This window comes from Peromyscus leucopus, chromosome 1, assembly GCF_004664715.2.
Source record: "Peromyscus leucopus breed LL Stock chromosome 1, UCI_PerLeu_2.1, whole genome shotgun sequence".
NCBI lineage: Eukaryota > Metazoa > Chordata > Mammalia > Rodentia > Cricetidae > Peromyscus > Peromyscus leucopus.
In genome coordinates this window covers 90,990,851-91,017,666 of record NC_051063.1, presented here as the reverse complement: position 1 = coordinate 91,017,666, position 26,816 = coordinate 90,990,851, and the positions used below count along the sequence as shown (strand labels likewise).

General features: G+C 43.6%; 1 protein-coding gene across 2 annotated transcripts in view; it reads right to left on the bottom strand.

The window, feature by feature from the left end:
• Rras2 (RAS related 2) overlaps positions 1-26,816 on the bottom strand; it is a 75,253-nt gene that overhangs the window by 35,366 nt on the left and 13,071 nt on the right. The window contains exon 1 of one of the 2 annotated variants that reach the window (XM_037211336.1): positions 13,120-13,138. The exons of the other annotated variant lie outside the window; for it this stretch is intronic. The gene's annotated coding sequence lies outside the window, so the exon portion shown is untranslated. Of the gene's footprint in view, positions 1-13,119; positions 13,139-26,816 lie in introns of those variants that run through there. 2 annotated transcript variants of the gene reach the window in all.

Below are 26,816 nucleotides of genomic sequence, written 5' to 3'. Positions count from 1 at the left end.
CAATAGAGCTCAAAAAGAGAAGGGAAGGGAAGGAAAAGGGAGAGAGAGAGAGAGAGAGAGAGCGAGCGAGAGCGAGCCACCAGAAGTGGAGTACAGCGGTGGGAGAGCACCTGCCCCGTGCTCAAGGCCCTGTGCTCACCCCCAGCGTCACACAGGCTCACACAAAGTGCAGCCAATATAGACTAAAATAGGTGTGCTGGCCCGCACCTCGAGTCCCAACACTGCTCCTGGTGTGGCTAAGGCAAGGGTCCTATCAGCTGAAGAACCAGAATAGCCTGAGAAATAGTTCAAGGCCACATAGAGGAGGGGGGGGGGGGGGGTTGGTAGGCCACACCTTGAATCCCAGCACTGGGGAGGCAGAAGCAGGTGGATTTTTGTGAGGCCATCTTCATTTACATAAGTAAGACCCCGTGGGGGGGATTTAAAAAGTTAATTTTACTACTTAATTTCAGTTTGGTTCCTACTTTAAAATAATAAATCTTCCAAGCAGAAAAACTGGAAAAATCTTGACCCACCCTCCCCAAAAAATTGTAGGCTTCACCTTTAAAATCCAAATCCTTCTTACATTTTCTCAGCTTAAAATGTGAAACTAAAGGCACATTTTTCTACTTTGCAAGTCCATTAGCTTTCTGAAATTGTTCAAGTGATGTTCACTCTGGAAGGCTTTTGTTTACCATCGGGTTCACATGGCAGTTACATACAACTAGGAAGCTGAGAGTTTAAGATGGAAATTCTGATCTAATTATAACATAAGCCTTGTAATTGAAAGAGACAAATGGGAACTCCAAGGGGTCCACTGTAATGGGGGTTTCCGACAAGGTGCTTTCCCTTGAATATTTTGGGACCTGGGCTGTTCTGGTCTATAAGCTTAATTTACATATCAACTAAGTCCTCAATTTAGAAGTAACAAGTGAAGATGTGCAGGAAAGCAATAAAGATCAAAATACTAGAAAATTTTATGAAAGAATCTTTGACCAATGATATTCCACATTCCTTTTCATTGTGCTTTTAAAAAGATACATATATATGCATGTGTGTGTAGCACCTAGGCGGCCTAACAAGTAGACACAAAGAGGCCAGAGAGCTGGCTCACTTGTTCTCACAGAGGACCTGGCTTTGATTCCCAGAACCCATAGGGCAGCTCACAACCATCTCTAACTACAGTCCCAGGGGAATCAGAAGTCCTCTTCTGGCCTCTTTAGACACCCAGCTCACACATGATATACATACATACAACATACATACACACATATACACCTGCAGGCAAAACAGCCGTATACATAAAATGAGATATATAAATCTAAAGAAAAAATACCAGCACTCTAGAGACAGAGGCAGGCAGGTATCTGTATGATGTCAGGATGAGGACAACCTGATTTACATACAGAGTTCCAGGCCAGCCGGAGCTATCCTGGGACACGCAGTCTCAAAAGAAAAAAGTAGATGACGAGTGACTCTTATACAATGTCAATAACTGAAGTTACAACAATAAGGAAAAGCCTGATTTTTGCTTATTAATTAAATGAATGCATTTAAATTTTTAAAGATATTTAGTTTATTTTATTATTTATTTTATTTAGTTGTATCTGTATGTCTGTATGTACATCAGGTGTCAGATCCCCTAAACACCTGGTTGTGAACCTTCATGTGGGTGCTGGGAACCGAACTTGGGCTCACTGGAAGAACAAATGCTCTCAACCGCTAAGCCAGCCTCTCTCCAACTTCTCTGAGTGAATTTTTAAATGTTTTAAATCGCCGTGTTTTTGATTAAAAAAGAAAACATCAATTTCACTAACCAGAGATTACATGCTTACACTACAGCTCTATTTAAGTATGTTTATTCAAACTTACAAGGCCAGTACTAATGAGGCTAAGGCAGGAGGATGGCTATGAGTTTGAAGACTGCCTAAGGCTACACAGTGAGCCTCTGTCTCAAAAGCAAAAACAAAAATTATATAACACCCCACATATTAAACACAAGCTATGAATAATGACTTCCTCCTAAAGAAAAACATAGACAGCCAGGGTCCTTAGAGACTTTTCACAAACCAGGGGGTCACAGTCAACTTCAGCAGTCATAAAAGCATGTGCCAGTTTACACCCTGGAGATGATGTAATGAACACAGCACTTTCCCTCTGGGTCTCACTTCCAAAAACCTAGGCTTACCATGAGAAAAACCAGACACATGCCCTAGAAGGATACTACTACAAGACACTCAGAACAGTCAGGGACATCAAAACCAAGGAGAGCTACCCAGAAGAAGTCCAGGGCAACATGGAGTTGCAATGTGTTACCCTGGTGGGACCCTGGAACAGAAAAGGCATTTGATAAAAACCAAAGAAATATGAATAAAGATCCCTGAAAATTCTCTATACTACCTTTTCCAGTTTTCTATACATCTAAAGTTCTTAATAACAACAACAAAATTCCTCAGTACTGGGGAAACTGAGGCAGGATGACAGTGAGTTTGAGATCAGCCAGAACTCCACAACATGGTCCTGTTTCAAAACCCAAGGTCTGGGGATACATTTCAACGATGGAGCACCTGCCTGTGGAAAGCACAACTTATTTACTTGTAATTGCATGTAGTCATTCCTAGACAACTACTAATTAAGGTCTAGATAATACTACATTATCTAGTATCTAATCACTCACATTGTCCAAGTTAATTTAAGAAAAGCACCATGTCAGGTTTTTTTTTTCAGTGCTAAGATTAAAGCTAAATTTTGGGGTACATAGGGGTCAAATTAAAAGGAGACTAGACAAACTCCACCTATTCAAGTAAACACCTGCTTTGCTGTGATCCGGGTGTGAAAACCAAAACCCTCACAATGGCACAGCTATTTATAATAAGTAGTTCAGTTTAAACTGCATAAACATCATCATTCTGAAGATGCTTCTAAACAGAAAACTAATCCACAGAACTATATGAGACACTGGATGAGGAAGTTTGGCCCTTTTTCCACCACCAAGGACTAAATTTTATGCCCCAAACATGGTTCCCCTGGTTTCCTCATTTACATACTAGAAAGTGATATTGGCTCCGTGCAATAGACAAAAGATGAAATTCACCAAGTGTTCTGAAGAAACTGTCACTGTCTGGAAACTGCCATTCTGTTCATCAAAAACAGAATTCTAGATGCTAATCAGTCACCAGAGACAACAAAATAAACATCAACTCCCTTGCTCTCCAGGAGTCTACCGGAAGGAGGCAAGAAGGAAAAGGCTACTGTGCCATCTCTAAAGGTGTGTCTTAGAATAGCAGACATTGAGTGTTGTTACAGTGGGTTAAACATAAAGTCTGCAGAAACATCTACATTTAGGAACTATGTGACCTGGGGGAAAAGGATCCCATAGTCTTCATCATCTACATAAACAAACAAACAAACAAACTCAAATTTTATACATGTAAGCCACTCCTGTGATCTGGATGCTTAGAGGCAGGAGGATCAGGACTTCAAGGGACTGGAGCATTGACTCCAAGGTTAACTAAGAACACTGCTCTTCCAGAGGACTGAGTTTGGTTCCCAGCACCCACTTAAAACAGCGCTAACAGCCGCCTATAACTCTAGTTCCAGGGCATCTGACACTCTCTTCTGATCTGGGCAGGCATCCATACACGTGGCAGGCATGGATAAAATAAGTTAAGGACCCTGTCCAAAGCCAGGACGCTAACTGCTGCTAGAACTAACTGGTTCCAGCAGCCACCTTCAGAAACAAATGCAGCAGGCAAGGTGTGCACACCTGTAGTCCAGCACTCAGGAGCGGAGGCACAAGATGGTCCAAGGTCATCCTGGTCTATACAGTAAGTTCTAGGCTAGCAGGGGCTCAAAGTGAGGCCCAGCCTCAACAGAAGGGAGGCAAAGAGGAGGGGACGACAAAATGCATGCTTTTATTTTCTCCAGATTTATGTAGTAAAATGTCTAGATTTTTTTCAAATCCTTCTCCCACACACTCAGTCAAACCTGGCATTTGGCAATGACGCCAAACTGGCAAGCAGGCAAAGAGGTTTTCCTAGGTATGTGAGCACAGCCTCCCTGTCTCCTACAACTGCAGATAACTGTGCCTTAACCCTACATAATGGAGGATTTCCCCTCCTTGCCCTCAAAGGAAATTTTCAACATATCTATCTCATTCCTAATATTCAAGTGATCAAAGGCTGGCAGCCTCCTTAGGAGCTTTGTAGTGGAGGGACACGGGGTAGTTTTTTTTTCAGGGTTAAAAAAAAAAAGCTGTGTGATCAAAACAGCCACAAACTTCTAAGATAAACTAGTGAAAAGAATCCCATGGGACATTATGAAAAGGATTAGTTTCATCAACCACAATGTGAGGACCTAAAAATCGAGACCTTCCCAAGAAGGAGCTGTCACCCCAAAGGGAAAAGGAGCTTGCTGAATACATGATCACAAATAAGATTAGACAGCTACTAAAGAATGTGACTGCGGTCACAGGTCTACCGTGAGCTAATCATTGTGAAATAAAGAAGGATACTAGGGGGGAAAAGTCAGTGTGAAGAGTGCAAAGATTAATGGCTTTCTTCCCTCATAATTCAATTTGTTTACTTAGTTGTAGACTGCCCACCCACCACACCCCACAAAAAAGCCCGGTTCACTGGAGGGCTTTACCTCCTGCTATTTCCTCTGCAGTGAGGCTGCAGGGTGGTGACGCATGCGGGAATCTGTTCATTGAGCAGAAAGCAGCCGGGTGAAAGGAAACACAAGCACCCAAGCCTCTGGCACCCCGTGAAACCACAAGAGAGCAGATTCTAGCTTTCCCATGTTCTAACAGATCTTTTCAAAGCTGTTTTTCTTCAAGGGCGAAACACTTGTCTAGAGTCACGTGTCTGGTACCATAAGCCAAAGGTCAACTGACACTGGAGGCCATAAATTAATCAAAACAAAGATTTTTTAAAGAGACCTCTCTGTGTAAGCCTCATTTACCTATGCTTTTCTTTAGCCAGTTTCAATCTATAAACAAAATAAAAACAGCAGACATGTTTTCCTATAGAAACACTGGCAGTCTCTGGAGCTAAACCAGAATGGCAAATTAGATTGCTTTATCAACCTTTTGTTGCTTTTAGGAAAGGTTATGCAAAATTAGCTAACAGTGATATGAAATAAAAGGCCAGTAAAGAAACTTTTCCAGCCGGGCGGTGGTGGCGCACACCTGTAATCCCAGCACTCGGGAGGCAGAGGTAGGTGGATCTCTGTGAGTTCGAGGCCAGCCTGGTCTACAGAGCTAGTCCAGGACAGGCTCCAAAGCTACAGAGAAACCCTGTCTCGAAAAAGAAAAAAGAAAGAAAGAAAGAAACTTTTTCCAAAACATCACCAATTTAGTTTAAGAGCATGACCAGGAAAAAGAAAATACAAAATAAATTTATTTCAAAATTATTTCTTCACAACCTTAACAACCACAGGTAAGAGTCATGAAAAGTAGTAAGATGTGGGCTGGAGAGATGGACTCACAACCTGGCTCACACCCTTCTACCTCCAATTCTAAAGGATCTGGAGCCTTTCTCTGGCCTTTGAGGACACCTGTGTACATACATACATGCAAGCAAAACGTTCATATATATAAAGCACAAATAAATAAATCTAAAACTAATAAGTAAATTTAAAGAAAAACATGGCCTAAAAGGCGGAGGAAGCAAGAAAGCGGGAGTTGCCTCTCACAAGAAGATATATGAGCAACCCAAGGATAAAGAGTAGACCTGAAAACGAGCAAACTCACTACTTCTGAACCCTGGGCAGTGAGTGTGTCACCTGGACGACTCCTGCCACTGGCAGGACCCAGAGCAAAGTTTAGGACAGAGTTGGGGACTCCGAAGGGTGGCACTAAAGCCCTTTCTTCCTTAGGCTCACACTTGAAAGACTGACCAAGGGGCTGGGGACAGATACAGCCAGGCCCTATGTTGGATCTCTGGTACTGCATGAGACATGGAGGTCCGTGGTAATGCACCCCAGCACTGGAGAAATAGAGGTAGGAGAATTAGAAGTTCGAGGTCATTCTCAGCAGGCTGTGGAGCCCACCTGGACTACATCAGATTCTGTCTCTATAAAAACAATCAAAGAGTCAGAAGGTCCACAGGCCCTGCACTACACACACTGGAGGCAGCCACTACCACTTTCGCCATGCATCGGGTTTTGTGAGTGCCCGCCCATTTGATCATCCAACAGCACAGTTAATAGGGAAGAGAGAAAGCCTCTAGCTGCACAGACCCCTGTAAACCATTCACAGCCATTTACCTGGTTGTACAGGATCCTTCTTCGGGTTGCAAGTTCTGGACCCGGGTCCCCTTCACACTAGTCAGCTGCTGATTTAGTCTCTCGCTGAAGCTTTGACCCTTTCCTGAATGGCTGGCTTCGCTGTGTTCTTACACGCAGCCCTATGTGAGCTCACCCTTGCTTAGGGGAAGAGGGGTAAAGACCATATCTGGAAAGACCCGGTCTGAGGAGTCCTTTTGAACCCGGCAATGCATAATAAGGTACACCTGATGCAAGCACAGCTCTGAGCAAATCCTGATATCAGATCTGTGATGAAAACAATTCACTAGCTAACGTGGGACTGCACTTCAATACTTGTATGTATCTAGCTGTAATGTGGTTATCACCTATATATTATAACTTTTTCTCAAGTGACCAAGAAGGGAAAAATATAATTATGTAATACTGTAAAAGTGTTCTATGTTCATAGATTGTCAAAATGTTAATTTTATTTCATGATCCCACATAAAGTGTGTAAAACACTACTGGGCTTTCCCACAGAACTTGACAAAGCCGATTCAAGAAACTCTTATGTGTGTAAGCTCTGAAACTATGTCTCTGGCTTAGTCCTTTTTCCTAGCACCTAAAATGTTCATGGCACACCACAGCTGTCAGACATGCATGAGCTGAATTTGATTTTTGTTAAAGAATATAGCAGAGGGCTGGAGAGACAGCTCAGCAATTAAGAGCACTAGCCACTCTTCCAGAGGACCCAGGTTCAATCCCCAGCACCCACATGGCGGTTCACAACTACCTGCAACTCCAATTCCAGTGAATCTGGCACCTTCACATTGACATACATGCAGGCAAAATACCAATGCACATAAAATAAATAAAATCTTTTTTAAAAAGAAAAGAAAGGTTTTTTTAAAAAAAAAAAAAAAAAAAAAAAAAGGATATCGCATGCCGGGCGGTGGTGGCACACGCCTTTAATGCCAGCAATCGGGAGGCAGAGCCAGGCAGATCTCTGAGTTCGAGGCCAGCCTGGTCTAATGGAGTGAGATCTAGGACAGGCACCAAAACTACACAGAGCAACCATGTCTCGAAAAACAAACAAACAAACAAACAAAAAAGGATATAGCAGAGACTTCCATTTCTGAAATTTAGACTAGAATGGACATGGAAAAAAAAAGACTAATGAAGTAAAACAGAACAGAAAACACACGTTCATACATGAAAATTTAATACAGACAATAGAGTGGATCACAGAAAGACTCAAGATAGGATGCTGAGCAGGTGTGGAGGTCACACCTTTAATCCTAGCACTCTGGGGGCAGAGGCAGGTGGATCCTCTGGGTTTCTGAGTTCGAGGCTAGTCTGTCTACAGAGCCAGTTCCAGAACAGCCAGGGAGGAAGGAGAAGGAGGGAAGAGGAGAGAGGAGGGAGGAGGGATGCTGGGACAATGGCTTCTGGCTATAGAATAAAGCAGAATGTGGAGGATGGAGTGATAACAAGTGATAAATCCATACAGGCAGTCTGCACTCTCTGGATCCTCCCTTAAACATCATTGTAAGTTTTTATATTATAAACATATGTGGATGAGACTTTAAATAGTATTTACACAGAACACTGATGCTTAATAATGTAAAATATTTGCTACATGTGATGATCAGTGCTAATTTTACTTCAACCTGACAGAATGGAGCATCACCTGGGGTACCAGCCTCTGGGCACATGTGTGGGGGATTCTCTTGGCTACTTTCACTGATGTGAGAAGACCCACCTTAAACATGGGTGGGACCACTGCCCAGGTAGGGGATCCTGGACGTGTAAAGTAGAGAAACAGAGCTGAGCACTAGTAGTAAGAATGCATGTATCGCTGCTTCCTTATGACAATTCAATACAAGCAGTTGCTTCAAGCTCCTGGTGCCTTGGACTTCCTGCCCTGATCGACTGGACCTTGGACTGTGAGCTACAGTAAACCTTTTCCCCCTCAAGTTGCTTTTATCAGAGTATTCTTATCACAGTACCAGAAAACAACTAAGACACTAAGAATTCACTGTTTGCATGTGTCCTCAAAACCGCCTTGCACTGGAACGTTTTTTATTTTATTCTTTATTTTTAGGTTTATCAGTTTCACCTACAAGTATGTCTGTGAACCACATGTGTGCAATGCCTTCAGAGGCCAGATGAGGAATTAAGAGTTACAGACAGTTGTGAGCCAATATGTGAGTGTTGGAAATCAAACCCATGTCCTCTGGAAGAGCAACAAGTGCTCTTAACCACTGAACCAGCATTCCAACCCACCCACCCCCAGTGAAGTTTCTTGAGCTCTGTCATGCTTGTCTATTTAATACCCACATCATGGAGATCGACATCGGTAGGATTTGCTGGGGGGGGGGGAGTTCATTTTGTTTTGTTTACATGTATGCATGTTTGCCTGTGTGTATGCATGTGCACCACCAGGGTACCTAGTACCCAAGGAAGCCATAAAAGGGCATCCAATTCCATGGAAGTGGCATTACAGACAGATGACTGTGGGGCACCGTGAGGGTGCTGAGAACTGAACTCTGGCCCTCCGCTAGAGCAGAGCAGCCAAGTGCTTGCGCTTACCCTCCGAACCATCTCTCCAGCCCAAGGGTCCTTTCTTGATCCTTCGCAGGTTTTCATTTCAAGATGGTATTAAGTCTATTGACTAACTTTTTAAGCTGATAAAGTTTTGAACTTGTACCATCAGAACCAATAAAAAATATTTTGTTTACTTAAACACCTCTGTGTTAGCCTTGATGGAAGGAAGTTTTCTCTCTCCTAGCACCATGCTAGACAGCGTTTGAGCTTTCACAAGTATGGCTTTTTGTGTTCTTCAGTCATTTGGTTTGGTTTGAGACAGGGTCTTACTTATCAAAGGCTGGCTTCAGACTCCCTCTGTAACCAAAGATGACCTTGAACTTCTGATCCTCCTGCCTGTACCTCCCTAGAATTACAGACATGGGCCTACGAGCTACATGCCCATCCCCAGTACTGATCTTTGTTTGCTGTTCTACAAACACATCCTCTTCGTTTTACCTTCTAGTTTGTAAAAATGTATGATTCTGTATAAAAGACTGGACTACTTTACCTAACACACTGCCCAGTCATGGGACCGGGCGGGGACATGAGAAGGGACAACAATTAGTTCTATTTTGAGCAAGACTTTTCTCATTAACGTCCTCAAATTGAAAATTTTAAATTCCTGAATCCACTCAAATATCCAAATCCTTCAAGCAAAATAGGCTTTCTTTCCTTGAGCAGTAATAAAAGTGACCTCATTATCCCACGGTATGGTAATAACGGCTAACGGCGGCATAGCCACAAATCCGACAAAGCACATCTAATACTATATTTGCATAAAACTGGAAAGGGACAGCTTAACATAGCAAGCAACTGGACTACTGTCCAGCGTCGAAACTGCAGCTGTTACAAAAAGCAGGTCGAGATGGCTCAGCAGGTAAAGGTGCTCACAGCCGAGCCTGACAACCTCAAGTCCATGCCAGGACCCAACTCCCACAGACTGTCCTCTGTGGGATACAGAGATATCCTCTGAGGAGCACTCTGCACACACACAACCCATCCCCACACACCCACAGACTGTCCTCTGACCTCCACAGGCGCACTCTCTGGCTGGCACACACACACACACACACACACACACAAACACACAAACACACACACACACACACAAACACACAAACACACACACACACACACATAAATCAATGTAACTTTAAATTTTTTCAGCGCTGCTATTAACACAATTTTAGCCCTCTCTATATTGTAGGTTTGGGTTGGCTGTGGGAATGTGGGGAGCTGGGGGGAGGGGAGGCTGCCGGTTAGGGAACTCAAGACATCACACCTTAGATAAAACTACCTCTAAGCTACCCTATACCCAGCATTTTGCCTCAATTTCTCTTCCAGGAAGTATTATCACCTCCTAACATCTGTTTTAAAAAAAGTAACCACACATCAGATTAAACTCTACATAAATTACCACAATAAAACATCTCAATGAGCATGTTCCCTTTGATGCTGATGTTTGAGAACAAACTATCCAGTATAAACTTTCAACTTTCACCAGTTCTAGAGCTGGCTTGGTAAACCCTTTGTAACATCAAAGAGCAATCTGAAGGGATAAAAAGTCTGTACCTTTATTCCAGTACCCAAGCGTCCCGCCCCTCTGAGGACACAGTTCCTTCCACTGAGAACAAAATGTGGAAGAGTCTGTGCCATCAACAACTGGAACTCATAATGTCAGCCTTCCCCGTCATTCACAGTGCTACAAAAGCTAAATACTGCAAACCCAGTACAATTCTGCTATTCAATTCAAGTGTATGAAAATAAGCACTCAGTTATTAAAAAAAAAAAAAAAAAAAAAAAAAAAAAATCCCCAGGCTGGGTAGTGCCTCTGTGGGTAAAGTGTTTGCTGCACACACAAGGACCTGAGTGTGGATGCCCAGCACCCAGGTACAGCCAGGCCCCAGAGCTGCCAGGGACAAGAGCCAGGGGCTCACTGACCAGTCCTATGGGAAGAGAAGCTCCAGGGTCAGCAAGAGGCCCTCTCTCAAAAACACTGAGGCGGAGAAGCAAGTGAAAGATATCCATCACAACCTCTGCCTCACAAGCACCTGACACCCATGTTCACACACAGGCGTACATCATACACCCAGAGATAGACAGACAGACAGACAGACACAGAGGCAGAGGCAGAGATGAAACGGAAATTGTATAAACCAAATTAAATCCAAACAACACTGAGGTTTTAAGATGTGTGGGCATGCATGAATTTCATTACAGAAGATACAGTTACTAATGCACTCAAAGTAGCGTGGAAGAACAAAAATAGCCAGCCCAGCAGTGGTGGTCAGATCTCAAAACAAGGGCTGTAAGTACCACCCAAAAATGCAAAATAAAATAGGTGTCCACACAGTCAAAGGGAAAACCCAGTCTTATTACTCACCCTACTGCACTGGGGGAGGGAGAGAAACACTCCACGGCTCTTCCTGGGTGCTTAATACATTCAACTGATTAAGAAACTACACAGGTGTACCCACCTGTCTCCTCCCCTCCTCCCCTCCTCCCCCACCCGTGCCACAGGAGGCGGGGCTGATGAGCTGGTTCTCACCACCCCTGACAACCTGAGTTCAATCCTGTAACCCCACACAGGAGGAGGGAAGAACCGTCTCCCAAACTGTCCTCACCTTCCATGTGCTCTCAGTAGAACACACACACAACCTCATACATCACACACACACACACACACACACACACACACACACACACACACTAAATACACCTTTAAAATTTTAATTTAAAAAGGCTTAACCGAGAAAAAGCAGCTAGCATGTAAACTCTCCCTTGATTCCGTTTGAAAGTCAAACCACTTGTCAGACTGCTACCAGAATCACAACAAGTGTCCCTGCAAGGCAACACGAATGCCTAGTGTCCTCTACGAGCCGAGCTCTGAACAGTCTATGAGAGAAATCTGCAGTACAGAACGCTGGTCAGTTCCAACCATGTCCTCAGGGAGCCAGCCATCCTATTGCTTACAACTACTTACCAGAGACTCATGTCAGGGATGAAGAGGGTTCATTTACCCACTCCTATGCCCTGGGTACTAAAGAGAGAGTGAGTGCTTCTGCCAATCACTAGAAAACAAGGCCTAAAAAACCCTGCCGGGCAGTGGTGGCACACACTTTAATCCCAGCACTCGGGAGGCAGAGGCAGGCGGATCTCTGTGAAGTTTGAGGCCAGCCTGGTTTACAGAGTGAGATCCAGGAAAGGCGCAAAGCTACACAAAGAAACCCTGTCTCGAAAAAAGAAAAAGAAAAAAAAAAAGCCCTGGGTCAGACATGGGGATGCACAGAGGGGGAAAACACAGAGGCTGCCTGCACCCCAAAGGTGACTGGGACAAAGCCAAGCAGCTTCCCGGGTGGAGGCTAAGACGGCTAAGACTGCAGCTAACGTAACAGGGGTAGAGACGTACCAGAGTGAGACAACACAAGAAAACAAGCATAAACATGGGGCACGGAGGCAGGAGCCTGATCAGGAGTCAGAGGTGGGAGGGTCAGGGGTCAAAGTCCCCACAGCACAGAATCAGACTGGAAGTCACGCATGGGTCAGAAAAGACTCTGTCTCATTCATAAATAAGTAAACAAAAGTATTCAATGTTAAATGAATGAATGAATATTAAATAACTATGCTCCCAAAGACCATCTGACAATTGTTACAAACATTAAATCAAAAACATTAACAAGATATTCACAGAACTCAACCAAAAAAGTAATTTTGAAATATTATGTATGATGGGGGGGGGAGAGATGGATATCAGTAACAAAATGAAAGCATCTACTATTTCCGTTTTGAACTACTTTAAAGGCTCCAGGAGTAGCTCAGAGGTAGCCCCTGCCCCTGCCCCTGCCCCAGGGTTGACCCCCAGCAATAGAAGGGTGTGGGGGACTTTCCAGCCGAAGCAATGCAGGACAATAGCGAATAAATGAAGAGCCCACAGAGCCTGTAATCCCAGCACTTGGAAGGTAGAGGCAAGAAGAGTGGAGAGTTCAAGGCTATCCTTAGCTATGTGGCTGCTTTCACAGCCAGCTTAAGCGACATATAAGACTGTCTTTCAAAAGAAAAATCTATAGACTTCATTTACACAGGGAATTCAATTTGCAAACCACAAAAGATCTGAAGAGACACCAAAGAAGCTACACATTAGACACCGTGCAGCTGCAGACAAGCTCACCACTGGTCATTAGGGAAAAGCAAATCAAAACCACGGTAAGATACCTATACACTTAGAAGACCGGCTAAACCCCGAGTAGATTCAGAGCCCCGGGAATCGTCACGCACGTTGCTGGTAGGCTGTAAAATGGTACCGACCTTTGACAGGAAATTGCCAATCTGCCTTCCAAATTGATGAACTTAGTATCTGACCCAACTGTGTGTCAACTTCCAAAGCAACTTTATTCAGAGTTCCTAAACACTAGGAACAACCTCATCGTTCCATCACCAAGGAGACGAGGAGCAGATTACTACCAAATAAGGAACCAACTAAACTACCCAAAGAGGCAACATCGTAGATGAATCAGCAAGCAAACATACCACCCACAAAAGGGAACACACTGCAGTTATCACGTCAAGACTGAGAACAAGCAAGGCTGGGAGATGGGTCGGAGGGTCAAGTGCCTGCTGCCCAAGCATGAAGACCCAAGTTTGGGTGCCCATGGCGTCTGTAGTCTACACACATCTCCCAGTACTGGAGACTCAGAGACAAGAGGATCCTTGAGCTCCAGATTCGGTGAAAGGTATGGTTTCAAAACCAAGGCAGGCAAGATGGCTCGGTGGGTAAAGGCACCTGCCATGCCTGAGACGGATGCCCAGAATCCACACAAAAATGGATGAAGAAGATTAACTTCAAAGAGTTGGCCTTTGACGGCCACTCACAACACACCATGCATACATTATACACATGTAATAATAACACTAATAATAAACAAGGTGGGGCGATAGAAGAAAATACCCCTGGCTTACACACACACACACACACACACACACACACACACACACACACGAAAACACAATTACTAAATTAACTAATTAAATAAAAATATAAAGCACGACTAACTGAAGGTTGATCAAAGTCAGGGTGGTTACCTGTGGAGGCTGCTGACTGGGGGAGGGGGAAGGGGGGTGTACAGGGACCTTGGAGTACTAGAACATCTTGTGATGAGGGTCACACAAATGGACTCGTTTGTCAAAACTCGTGCAACACATTTCTAATGGGTGTGCTGGGACCTGTGGGTTCCTATTACACGATAAGCATGCAATCATCAAGAGGAGCCCAGGGAAGAGCTCTGGCCTCTCAAGGCACTCTTCTGAATTGCTTCTGCCGTGCTATTATACGCTAAGGTAAGCCCTCTGGATTTTTAGTCATTTTCAAAAGTATTTGCTCAGTTTTCTCAGACAATTAAAAAGACAATTACAGGGGCTAAAGAAATGATTCAGTGGTTAAGCATGTTTTTGTTCTTACAGAGGACCTGAGTTTGGTTCCCAGCACCCACATGGCAGCTCACAACCATCTGTTTGTAACTCCAGTTCCAGAGGATCTGATGCCCTCTTCTGGCCTCTGAGGGCATTACATGCACGTGGTGCACACATACACATGCTGACAAAATGCTCATAGACATAAAATAAAAACAAATACTTTTGTTTTAACATTTTATTAGCTATTTAATTTTTAAATAAATAATTATTATAAATATTCTTAAATGAGAAGGGAGGTTCCTAAATTTCTCTCAAATTGATAAAGTAGCAATCCTGGCCGACTGCAGTCCTGTGTCTATAAAATGTAGTAACGTACACAAAGGAGTAAAGTGGGTGCCCACCACAAGCTCACGCCCTCAAGCACCATGACATTATACGGTACACAGCTTCAGAAACTAAGGCTCAGAGCTGTAATGATAGAGATTCCAGTAAACAGTGAAATAAGATGCAAAGCTAAAGTCATATGCCTATAAATCTTGATTTTTTTTTTTCCCTAGCACATTAAAATCAGGTTTTTGAGTTCTTGGGATTTGAAACTTGGGGGGAGAGGGGCAGCAGGTTCACTCACGTCTCTGTTTACTAGAATTCACAGGTGGCCACTGGTTTGGACTAAGTTTCTACACTAAGCCTTACAGACAAAACCAACATGTCACTCACTCTGAAAATTACACCACAAGCTGAAATTGACTTATCTGTCTGACTTCCCAAGAAGTCAAGAGAGAAAGATAACCAATACCCGGAACAGGCCAGCTGTGGCAAGTATGATGAGGATGCTCCCTCCAGCTAACCCCCCAAGAAAGCTAACAGAAACGACCAATCAGTGTTGGCTATTACTGCTTCAAATTCCGTGCAGGAACCTGCAGCGGATCACAGAGCCCAAGTATAGAATAAATATTATTAAGGGGAAAAAAAATCAAAGCCAATTCACCCTTTAAATCTAATGTGATTGGGTTCAGGCAACAAGTGTGACAGACGCACCTACGACCACCAAGAGAAATCAGATCTGGGGCAGGCCAGGACACCCGCAATCCCAACTCTCTGAGGCAGGTGGGATTCCAAGTTTGAAGCCAGCCTGGTCTACACAGCTAGACTTTGTCTCAAAAAGAAAAACCATTTTTAGTATGTTGATATCTGCATTTAGATGTATTTGCTACCCTTTATAATTAGATAATATAACCATTAAGATAGTATTCTGGGATGAAAGTGTAGTTCAATAGTAGAATGCCTGTCTACATGAACAAGACCCTCAGTTCATCTTCAGCACATTTTTTTAAATGTTGAGGAGTACCACCTAGGCTTTAACAGACTGACAAAAAATCCTTTACACACATACACACACACAAAAAAAAAAAAAATAGAGGGGTAGGTCTGCCAGCCACTGACAACAGTCCATTTTCTAAACTTGTTCCATTTCAGGATGGTTTTTAGAATGTCTATCATCATTATCATTATCTGTATGTGTGTGTGTGTCTGTCTCTCTGTGTGTGTGTCTGTGTGTCTGTCTGTCTGTCTGTCTGTCATCATCACCATCACCATTACTGTGTACATGTGCATGCGCACATACACATCCTCAGATATGGGGGTGTCAGAAGACAACTTGGTGGAGTTCTTTCTGTCTCCTCTTTGATGAGAACCAGAGATGAAACTCAGGTCGTCAACAAACAAGCACTGTGCGGCTGGGCCATCTCACCAACTCATCTCAGAACCAGGACAGAATGAGCGGCGCCCTTTGGAGGTGACACCAGAATGCGATCTATGGAATCCAACCATGCCTGCAGCAAAGCACTGTTTTCAAGATCTTAAAAGTGAACAGGAGGCAGTAGCCATGGTGGCACATGCCTGGGATCCCTGCATTTGGGAGGAGGCAGGAGGACCATGAGTTTAACCCAGGCTACACAGCAAGACCCTTCTTCAAAACAAAATTAAAACATCACTATGAGAATCCAGACCTTAGGTCACACTGATTTCAAGAGATTTAACTGCTCAGTAACCCCCAGAGACAATTACGATTTAAACCCTACACTCCGGCGAGCTTTTGCCCTCCTTCCCTGGCTTTTACCCACCCCACTCCCCTTTTAAATGCTGCTGTGATTTTTTTGTTTCAGTGCCGTGCCTAGGACGAAGCACATACTCTGCCACTCAGCACTACACCCCAGCTCTGATTAGTGTCTTGGGGGCAGGGGAGGGATTGTTGTATATGTTCAAGCATGCATGCAGAGATGCATGAGTGCATGTGTATGGTGAGACAGGGTCTTGCTGTTTTGCCCAGGCTAGCCTCAAATTCTCTGTGTAACTCAGGATGGCTTGGACTCCTCCTGATCCTTCTTTCTCAGCCTCCCAAATACTGGGATTGCAGGGGTAGGCTGTCAAACCCAGTTCTTACCAACAGTTTTCTTGTGAAATGTTTTTACATGCTGCCAATCACACAACCCAGGAGCTCCACACATGCAAAGCAACACTTGCAGCCACCAGCCTACATTCCCAGCCCCTTCAGTAATATTCACCTATTCAGAACCTGGTGCATGTGGTGACCTGGAATTTGGTCCCCAGCAACACATATAAGTAAATAGTAACTAGGATGCTCTTAATGCATAGAAATCTAAAGTCCAAAGCCCTGAAATTAAAAATTACTGTCATAGGGCACTCAGACAGGAATGGATTTAGAAGCATTCTGGATTTTTTAATTAGGAATGCTCATCTATGCCAATGGCCCCATACCTGAGGCAGTGAAATCTGAACCCTTCTGCTCTGGGAATTTTGGACAAAGAACTTACATATACCTCACCTTCATATTCCTGTTGAAAACACAGAACTCCTTTTCTCCCTCTTACCCTACCTTTCTAAACAGCAGAATTTTCCAAATAAGGGGAAATTCTGAGAATAAACAACTGCCAAGTACATTTTTTCCCTAATCTCATGATCACCTAGCCTGGTGCAATGGCACACACCTTGGATCCTAGCACTCAGAAGGCAGAGGCAGGGGGATCTCTGTGAGTTCATGAACTTGGAAAAGGATTCCAGGAATTCATAAGGCCATCCAAGGGCAGCAGAGAATTTTTCAACTCCTGATGAAAATGTTCTCCATTCAAGTTGTCCCACCCCCCAGCCCCCATCTCCATCCTCCACCGCTGCCACCACCCTCTTTTTGACACAGGGACTTGTATTACAAGAATACTTGGATTACAGGTGTATGCCACCATGCCGGGCCCAAGTTGTCCATTCTATAAATGAATGAATTGCATGGCCAAGAGAGTGAACAGCTTAGCTCAGAACACAGGCTTAGTACATGATAGTCCCTATTTTCTTTTCAGCTTTAGTCACACCTGCTTAAAGCCATATTCTGTGAGCATGCATCGTGCATACATAAAATAATGCTGTGTAAAGGTAAAGATATCATTTCTTCATACAGAAAACTTGAGGCAAAGGTAATCATAGGTTCTAGTGACTATCAAGATCAAATCAGACACAGCTTTAGAGTAATCTTTAGAAACCATATAAAGCCCTGGGCAGCAGTGGCACATGCCTTTAATCCCAGCACTCAGGAGGCAGAGCCAGGCAGATCTCTGTGAGTTCGAGGCCAGCCTGGTCTACAGAGTGAGATCCATGACAGTCACCAAAACTACACAGAGAAACCCTGTCTTGAAAAACCAAAAAAAAGAAAGAAAGAAAGAAACCATATAAAGCCATTTTAAAAGCAAATTGCAACACACATCTGTGTGTGTGTGTGTGTGTGTGTGTGTGTGTGTGTGTGTACCAATTTTACCCACAAACAGGAACTTTTTACTGTAAAATCTTAACTAATCTTTATTTATCATTTGAGTAGACATGGAGGGAAAATTATTCCCACCCTGCAGGAAACCCCCAAAAGAACACATTTCTGTCCTGGTAACAAACCATGAGACCTTTAGCATCATCAGATCAAGAGCTGGGTTTTCATTTGACTGCACAGTTAAGTCAGTGGACATTCCTTGTTCTTAATTAGCTATCACTATCTGTAAATCAGAAGATGGTAGGAAGAAAAAGTAAGATGAACGTGCACACCTACGTGCACACCTACCCCCAAACTATGAACAGCGGAAGACTCTGGTGTTCCCCTCCATAGTCATCTTCCCCACCCAGGCAAGACGTGACCAATATCCAGACCCTGGTATGTGGTTCTCGTGCATTCACACAGCGCTGGAGTTCCCAGGATGAAGGGCTCAGTCGTCTTGGGGTACATTTCAGAACAGATCTGGCTCTCCAGCAGCTTTCTCGGTAGCTGTCATTACCAGAGCTATAACGCCCACATGTGCCCCCCTCCCAGCAACCATCAGTGCCCCTCTAGGTTCACCAGAAAGCAGGGTCCCGGGGCTGCAGAGAGGGCTCAGGGCTTGAGAGGTCATGCCTGCTGCTGACAGAGGACCTGGGTTCACATCGGGCAGCTCACAACTGTGTAACTCCAGCTCCCAGGGGGCTCTGACACCTACCTCTAACCTCCACAGACAGCAGCACTCACATGCACAGACCCACACATTCACATAATTAAAAACAATAAAAGAAATATTTTTAAAATGTAACTACTCTTTTAGACCTGAAAATCTGAAGACATGTCACAAAATGCAAAGTAGAAGCAGCAGGGCTATGAGAAGCTGGTGGGTAACAGAAAGGGAAAGAGCTACAACCCGAAGGCTAAAATCAAGTCAGTCATTAAACTGGTCTCCACGTCCCTAACCACACGGTGGTTGACTACTCCTCACAAAGACGACGATGACAGCGGTGTCTCCGTGTTTAGCTAAGCCCCGAGGTCTCCTGCCACCAACAATGGGACAAACAGACAACACACACCTCTTTACTACAATGTGCCAGAGAAAGGTACAACACTGTATGACGTCACTGCCCAAAACACACCATTTAATTCTGGTCAGTACACATCACACGAACCCAAAATGTGGGCTCTCTTGCAAACAACTGGAAGACTAAAAACACCTGACAAATTCAAAGCAACATCCAGTCCTGGCTGAATCCTGGACCAGAATGATTTTCTCTTTCCTACAAAGGACGTCAGAACAAGGTAAATTAAATTAAGTATGACTATGATTTCCTGGTTTTTATGACAACAGTATGATGTGTGAGCAACTCCTTTAGATGACACACACTGACTGGAGTTGGGGCTTCTGCAACTCAACTCCCCAAATGCTCAGAAAGGCTGGGGTATGGTCCAGTGACCACACAGATGCTTGCTGTAGAATATTATTTTAGGATGTGTTACTTGTGTTAAAGTTGCATTTGTTTAACTCCGTGAAGCTGTGTTACTTTGCCTGTCTCAAACACCTGATGGTCTAATAAAGAGCTGAAAAGCCAACAGTGAGGCAGGAGAGAGAAACAGGAGGGGCTGGCAGGCAGAGAGGATATCTAGAAGGAGAAATCTGGGAGGAAAAGAAGTAGCCAGAGAAGGAGGAAGACTCCAGGAGCTGCCACCCAGCTACACAGCAAGCCATGGAGTAAGAGTTAGATATACAGAAGAGAATGGAAAAGCCCAGAGGCAAAAAAAAAAAAAAAAAAAAAAAAAAAAAAATAGACAGGGATAATTTAAGTTAAGGAAAGCTGGCAAGAAACAAGCCAAGCTAAGGCCGAGCATTTGTAATTAAGACTAAGACTCCTTGTGTGACTATTTGGGAGCTGGGTGGAGGGCCCCCAAAGAGCAAAGAGTAAAAACAAACAACAACAGGTGCTTGCTATGCAGGCAAAGTTCTGCCTTTTTTCTCAGCACAACAAAAACAGAAAAAAAAAAAGTCTAAAAACAAACAAAAGGTCACTGAAATACTATGGAAGCAGCTGGAAGGGGCAGGGCCTGATCTGAATGCTCCCTCAAGAAAGGCTTGCTGAGAATAAAACCGGAGCCAGAAAGATGACTAAGTATTAACTAGGAAGTAACAGGGCAAATGAAGACATTGCTAAAGAATCTGCTTTCACGAGAGTCTTGTATATGACTATGCTGGTGAGACTTTTTCTCCAAATGAGAGTTTAAGGCCAGGCGTCATGGTACATGCCTTTAATCCCAGCACAAGGCAGAGGCAGGTGGATGCATGTGAGTTCGAATCCAGACCAGTCTACACAGCAAGTTCCGGGACAGCTAGAGCTTCATAATAGAGATCCTGTCTCAAAAAAATAATAAATAAAAATCAAAAAATAACAGCCGGGCAGTGGTGGTGCATGCTTTTAATCCCAGCACTCTGGAGGCAGAGCCAGGTGGATCTCTGTGAGTTTGAGGCCAGCCTGGTCTACAGAGTGAGTTCCAGGACAAGCACCAAAACAACAGAGAAACCCTGTCTTGAGGGGGGGAAAAAACAGAATGAGAGTTTAAACACACTAGAAGGGATGAAGGGAAAGAAGAGGAGAAACACAGGCAGGTAGTAAATACACTGTGGGAGCAGGCATTCACCTAGGTATGAGGCAGGGGCTTGAGACAGGCTAGCTTTGATTACACACTGGGGTTGCCCAGTTGGGAAAGGGCAGTGGCCTGAGAAGCATCTATAGAAACAGCAGAAAGGCATCACAGATCAAGAAGCAGGAGGACACAGAGACAGAGACAGGGAGAGACCCTGAAAACAGTGCTGTGCTTCCCATCCAACCCCAGCTCTGCATTCAATGAGCCTACCCCGTCTGTTAAAAAAAAAAAAAAAAAAGGAAAAGCACACGCAGTCACATGGAAATGTCAGTATTAGCCAAGTCCACACTGGCTTATAATCAGAAAATGTGAATTCAAATCAAATCTCTGTCACCACTTCGGGTTTTTCAGCAATGTACTGAACAACTGAAGTCTGAGTTTCCACATCTGTGAAACAGAAACACTAAGATAATTAGAGATTCAGTAAGATAACTCTTGTAACTTTGTATGGTGCCTGACACAGAGAATCATACATGCGGCCAGGCTTGGTGACACCCACCTTAAATCCTAGCACTCAAGAGGCAGAGGCAGGCATAGGTACAAGAGTTCCAAGCCAGCCTGGTCTACATAGCAAGTTGCAGGTCAACCAAGGCTACATAGTGAGAGACCTATTTGCCATATAACAGTATTACATAGCTTTTAATTTTACAATTCCATTGAAATCTACTAATACAAATACAAGGTTAAAATAAGAATCCAGTAGTCGCAGGCTCATTACCCAGATACCAGCTACTTGTTTGGGATATCATCAAAGTTTGGTGCCCTTTATGATGCCAATCACTTAGTTGTTTTATATCAATATTTCACAACTGTGACATTAACTCACAACCCAAAATTACCAAGACTGCAGGGCTTACATCTGTTACACAATCCATACTGGCATCATTCTCAGCAAATAGTGATTAGTGGTGGAAAAGTCATCCAAAGCAATGATCACGAGGACCCACTTAAGTAATAGTCTGGAGTATGACAAGAGGTTAAAAAGAGGAATGTGGGGCATTCTGTGACAGGCAAGTAGGACAGCTGGAACAAAGCTGTGGGAGCAGCAGCTGTGCCCCACGCACTCTTCATCCAAAACCACAAACTCAAGTAACCCGTGTCCGACAACTTCATCTGACTAATGCCTGCTTCCTGAAAGCCTGGCTGCCACAGAGAAGCCTCAACGAGGTACAGGGTGTACGGTAAGGCTTGGAAGGGGAAAAGAAAACAGTATCTGCACAGATTAAAACTGGAACCGGAGACTCCCAGCCCAAGCACAGATAACAGAGGTCTCTGGAATGTTTTCACACCTGCTCAAACAATGTGTGGTGGCATGCCGAGAGCCCCAGCTGCTCAGGAGGCTGAGGCAGGACAGCTTGAGGCTAGGGTCCAAGAGCAGCCTAAGGAGACCCAATCTCATGAATAAAGAAACTTTGATTAATGAATTTGTGGCCATAGAATCTCCCAGACTTCACAGCGGTAAGGAAGCCCAAGGCTCAACATGTGATGAACTCTGAAAAACTCCAACACAACCCCCACCATTCCCACCCTGCTCTTAACATCAAAGTGAATGAAAAGGGCTTCTCCATAAAGCATAGAAGTCGTTCAAGAAAAAATGTTTTCACATTAAATGATTTGCTAATTTAAAAAACAGTTCATCAAATCAAATTGTTGGCATGAACATGTCAGCATATTTCCTGAAATAATTAATACAGGGTTGGGATACATTATAAATCTATCTGAACATCGACACTCATTAGGCAATTATAGACTTAAACCTTTGCTTTAGATTCTATTTCCTTTTCTTTATTCCAAAACCCCACAAACTTTCTCTAATTTACAGAGTCTCATTCGTAACCCAGGCTAGTCTCAAACTCACGGTGATCCTTGGGCCTCGGCTGGGGTCACAGGGAAGTGCCACCATGACAGGAACCCTCTCTAAGTTTAAACCCACTGGAACTGAGTTGAAGACAGGCCTGTGTGTACATGTGCAGAAATGCACACATAAAGCTTAAGGCAAACCTACCTTAGCTAGCTGATTCGTCTGAATTTCAGAAGCGAAAGACTGAAATCACCAATTTCACAGCCGTGTCTTTCCAACAGAACATCTGAACTGACAACACTCTTCGCTATCACAAATCTTCCTTGGACTTGACTGCCTGCTTACCATCCTTTCCTTCCAGCTAAGAAACTGCTGACTGTTCTAATCTCAACCACATGCCATGGCGTAACCAAAGACAAGGCATTAGGAGAAATACCCACCAGGATGTAAGACACAAGTAGCAACTTTTCAAGTCCTGTCTCTCAAGGCTCTTTCACATTTCTCACATCAGAATTTCCAGAGAAATTAAAATAAATAAGACTAACTTGTCCAAAGACCATTTTAGATAAAGAATATGTGTGAATTCACTATCATAACGTGTGTGTGTGTGTGTGTGTGTGTGTGTGTGTGTGTGTGTGTGTGTGTGTACATGTACAGAGCTTGCCTGGAGGTCAGAGGACAACTTGTGGTCCTCTGTCTATCATATGGGTCCTGGATTGAACTCAGATCTCATCAGGCAGCAGGCACATTTACAGCGGATCCATTTTGTTAATACATTTTTTGAGAAGGTATCACTCACTGAACTTGGAGCTTGCCCTTTTGGCTACACAGCTGGCCAGCAAGCCCCTGGGATCTGCTCGTCTCTGCTCACCAACAAGGAGGTTAAAGGTACACACTATTGTGTCTGGCTTTGATATGGGTTCTAGGAATCCAAACTTCATACATGTATGGCAAACACTTCACTCACTACGCAATCTCCCCAGTTCTGCTGAAACTAAAACTCAAGAGTCAAACCTGCATGCATCATGTATGATCTTGTCATGACACTGAAACTCTGAAATCCAGAATGAAAGCTGGCTCTTGGCCCTCTTCAGGACCAGCTGCTATGCAGACATAAATAGACACAACTCATTTCTTCTTCCTAAGACCTTGTTTTGAAACAGACTTGCATACAGCCCAGGCTGGATTCAAACACACCATATGGCCAAGAGTGACCTTGAACTCTTGATCCTCCAGCCTCCATCGCCCCAGTACTAAAGTACAGGTGTGGGTCATCATGCCTGCTCCTAAGATCTCTTTGGTTCCCAATTAAGTTTTTACTTAAGACCAAATGCTAGGGGCTAGAGAGATGGCTCAGCAGTTAAGAAGTTAAGAGCACTTAACTGCTTGTTCTTCTAGAGGTCCTGAGTTCAATTCCCAGCAACCACATGGTGCCTTACAACCATCTGTAATGGGATCTGACTTCCCTCTTCTGGTGTGCATGGAAACAGAGCACTCATATACATAAAATACACAAATAAATAAATTTCTTTTTTGAAAGATCAAATGCTAACAATTAATAAATATCAACTGATATTTGGCAATGTGCTTAGCTGTGTACAACAAAGGTATTCGGTATTCCTGGTCTGTGATTCTCAAAATCAAATTATGAAAAATGAAATGTACAAACAAATACAAGTATGATGCCAAACAAGCGAAAGAGAAAGACACAAGTATTCAGTTAACACATTTGTTTCTATGCCAGCACACAGAGGGTCTAAAACAGTGTCAGAGTGAACGGCACCCAAATTGATGTCTAGTCTGACGTCCAGGTGGAGATGGAGAGACCTGTCCACAGCCATCCAGGCGTACTCTGCTGAACCAGCACCTAAGTGTGACTCACAAGCAGCTCATCCCAGATGAACTGGACAGTTTGTCAGGTCTAGAAAACAACACTGAGGCCCTGTTGTTTGAGACCACGAGACCACTCAGGAGAACAACAGAGCCTCGAGGAGAAGCAGCCTCTACCTCTAAAATCATCTCCACATTGATAGCCTTAATGCCAGAGAAATAAAACAAAGCAGGAAGCCCGGGTTTCAGGCTGGGCTACAGACTATGACTCCATCTCAAAACACAGAAGAAAATAATAAAATGCTTAATGCTGCGGAGAACAGCAGCACAGGCCTGCGCTCTTGGCTACTGGAGGGTTAAGTCAGGCGTGTCACCCGCCAGAGGTCAGGCTGGTTGACAACAGCAAGACCCGAGCTCACATAACAAAAACCTATCATTAATGTGAGCTCTCAGGATGCAGCTCAGTGGCAAAGCAAAGCCCCGAGCTTGATCCCAGCATGTTCTAAGACACAAAAAAAATTGATAGGTCCTTTTCTTTGGCCTCTAATCTACAATCAAAGGGACATACTCCACTTTCTCAATATAAAGTCTCTAAAACTTAAGGTGATGCGGACGACAGAAATGGCTCAGCAATTAAGGACATGTACTGTTCTTACAGAGGACTCAAGTTCAAGTCCCAGGACCCACGTGAGGAACCACACAACTGTCAATAGCTCCAGCTCTAGAGGATCCAACACCGTCAGCCAGCCTCCACAGGTACCTGTGCACAGGACCATACACAGACACACATTTACACATAATTAAAAAAATAAACAATAAAAATAAGTACAAAAGAGTTAGAGGATACCCAAACCAAAATTACAATGTTCCAAGAATTAAGTACTAAACACAATCTAAGAAAAAATATAGTTAGCTAAAAACACAACAGTGAGAAGCAGGTGAACATTTACCTGATTTGTAAAATAATGAAAACAAACAAAAGTTTATATATGAAATCATGACAATATTCAATATCCAACGTCATGGTGCACGTACGTGTGTACACACACACACACACACACACACACACACACACACACACAAAACCTTTCTACTTGCTCCAATATTGAAAGATGAACAGTAAAGGATTTAAAAACTTGAAAGCTGGGCTGGCATTGTGGGCAAGTCCCTGGCTTCTATTCCAGCACTGCCAAAAAGAAACCTGAAAACCCTGCAACCTCTCTCTAAAAATCATGCCTCTCTGCTGGAAGTACACTGAGCCTCTCATGTCGAAATCTTACTGATAGTCTAAAAAAGAAAAAAAAAATTTAAAAATTTAAAAAAAAAACCCAAAGGTCAACTTGTCCTTCTGTATCAAAACAATGGAAGGTTCAGAACCCTGCAGGAGCAGCCTGAGCATGGGTCAGTTCTTGACTTACAACCTCAAGAATGGTTCTTCATAAATTAATATGTATTCTTCTACACAAAAGTAATTAATTACCTACCTAGAAGAAATGGTTTCATTGAATAATATCAAGATTTTAAAAAACACCAACTTTGTGGCCTTAAGAAGAAAACATTGCCAACATTGAATTATCAGACTGAGAGATCAATGACCCTAACCCTGCTTCAGAGAATTACACTAGATGTCCAGAAAAACGAAGGCACGTTTGGCTGGACTTCCTCGAATGGAGTAACTTAGAACAGTATGGAAGTTACACAGCCAATACAGGAATAGCCTGGCATTTCAGAAGTTAACAGAAAAAGATAAATACAAAAAAGGAGAAGAAAATCCTCCCAGCCCTAAGAGTGTTCCATTACTTCCCCAGGCAAGCTAGGAACAAAGAAAAACTTTCAGTGACATCCTGAGAAATGTTTCCACTCCAATGAGAAGTGGGTCAGGCACACAGGGAAAAGTTACTTGTACAGGAGAGAAATCTAAGAGAGCCACATAAAAGCAAACAAAACAGGATTTCCACCATTTTCATACATCTGCCCTCCGCCAATTACCATCATCATGCAAAAGCAAATGCAACTTTACAGATGCTCATTTTTATTTAAGGCATGATTCCCAAAAATAAGAATAAAGAGTGGTAGCCGGGCAGTGGTGGCACATGCCTTTAATCTCAACAGTCGGGAGACAGAGGCAGGTGGATCTCTGTGAGTTCGAGGCCAGTGTAGTCTACAAAGCAAGTTCCTGGACAGCCAGAACTGTTACACAGAGAAGCTCTGTCTCAAAACACCAAAAAAGAAAGAGAGGGAGGGAGGGAGGTAGGTAGGGAGGGAGGGAGGGGGGGAGGGAGGGAGGAAGAAAGAAAGAAAGAAAGAAAGAAAGAAAAAGAAAAAAATAATAAAGTGTGCTGGGAGTGTAAGAGAAAGGTCACAGATACAGGACTCGTAGGTACTTATCACTCTCAAGGTCCTGGGTTTACACCCTCCGCTGTGGGAGTGGAAGGAAAAGGGAAAACAATAAAAAACTAACAATGGGATGACCAT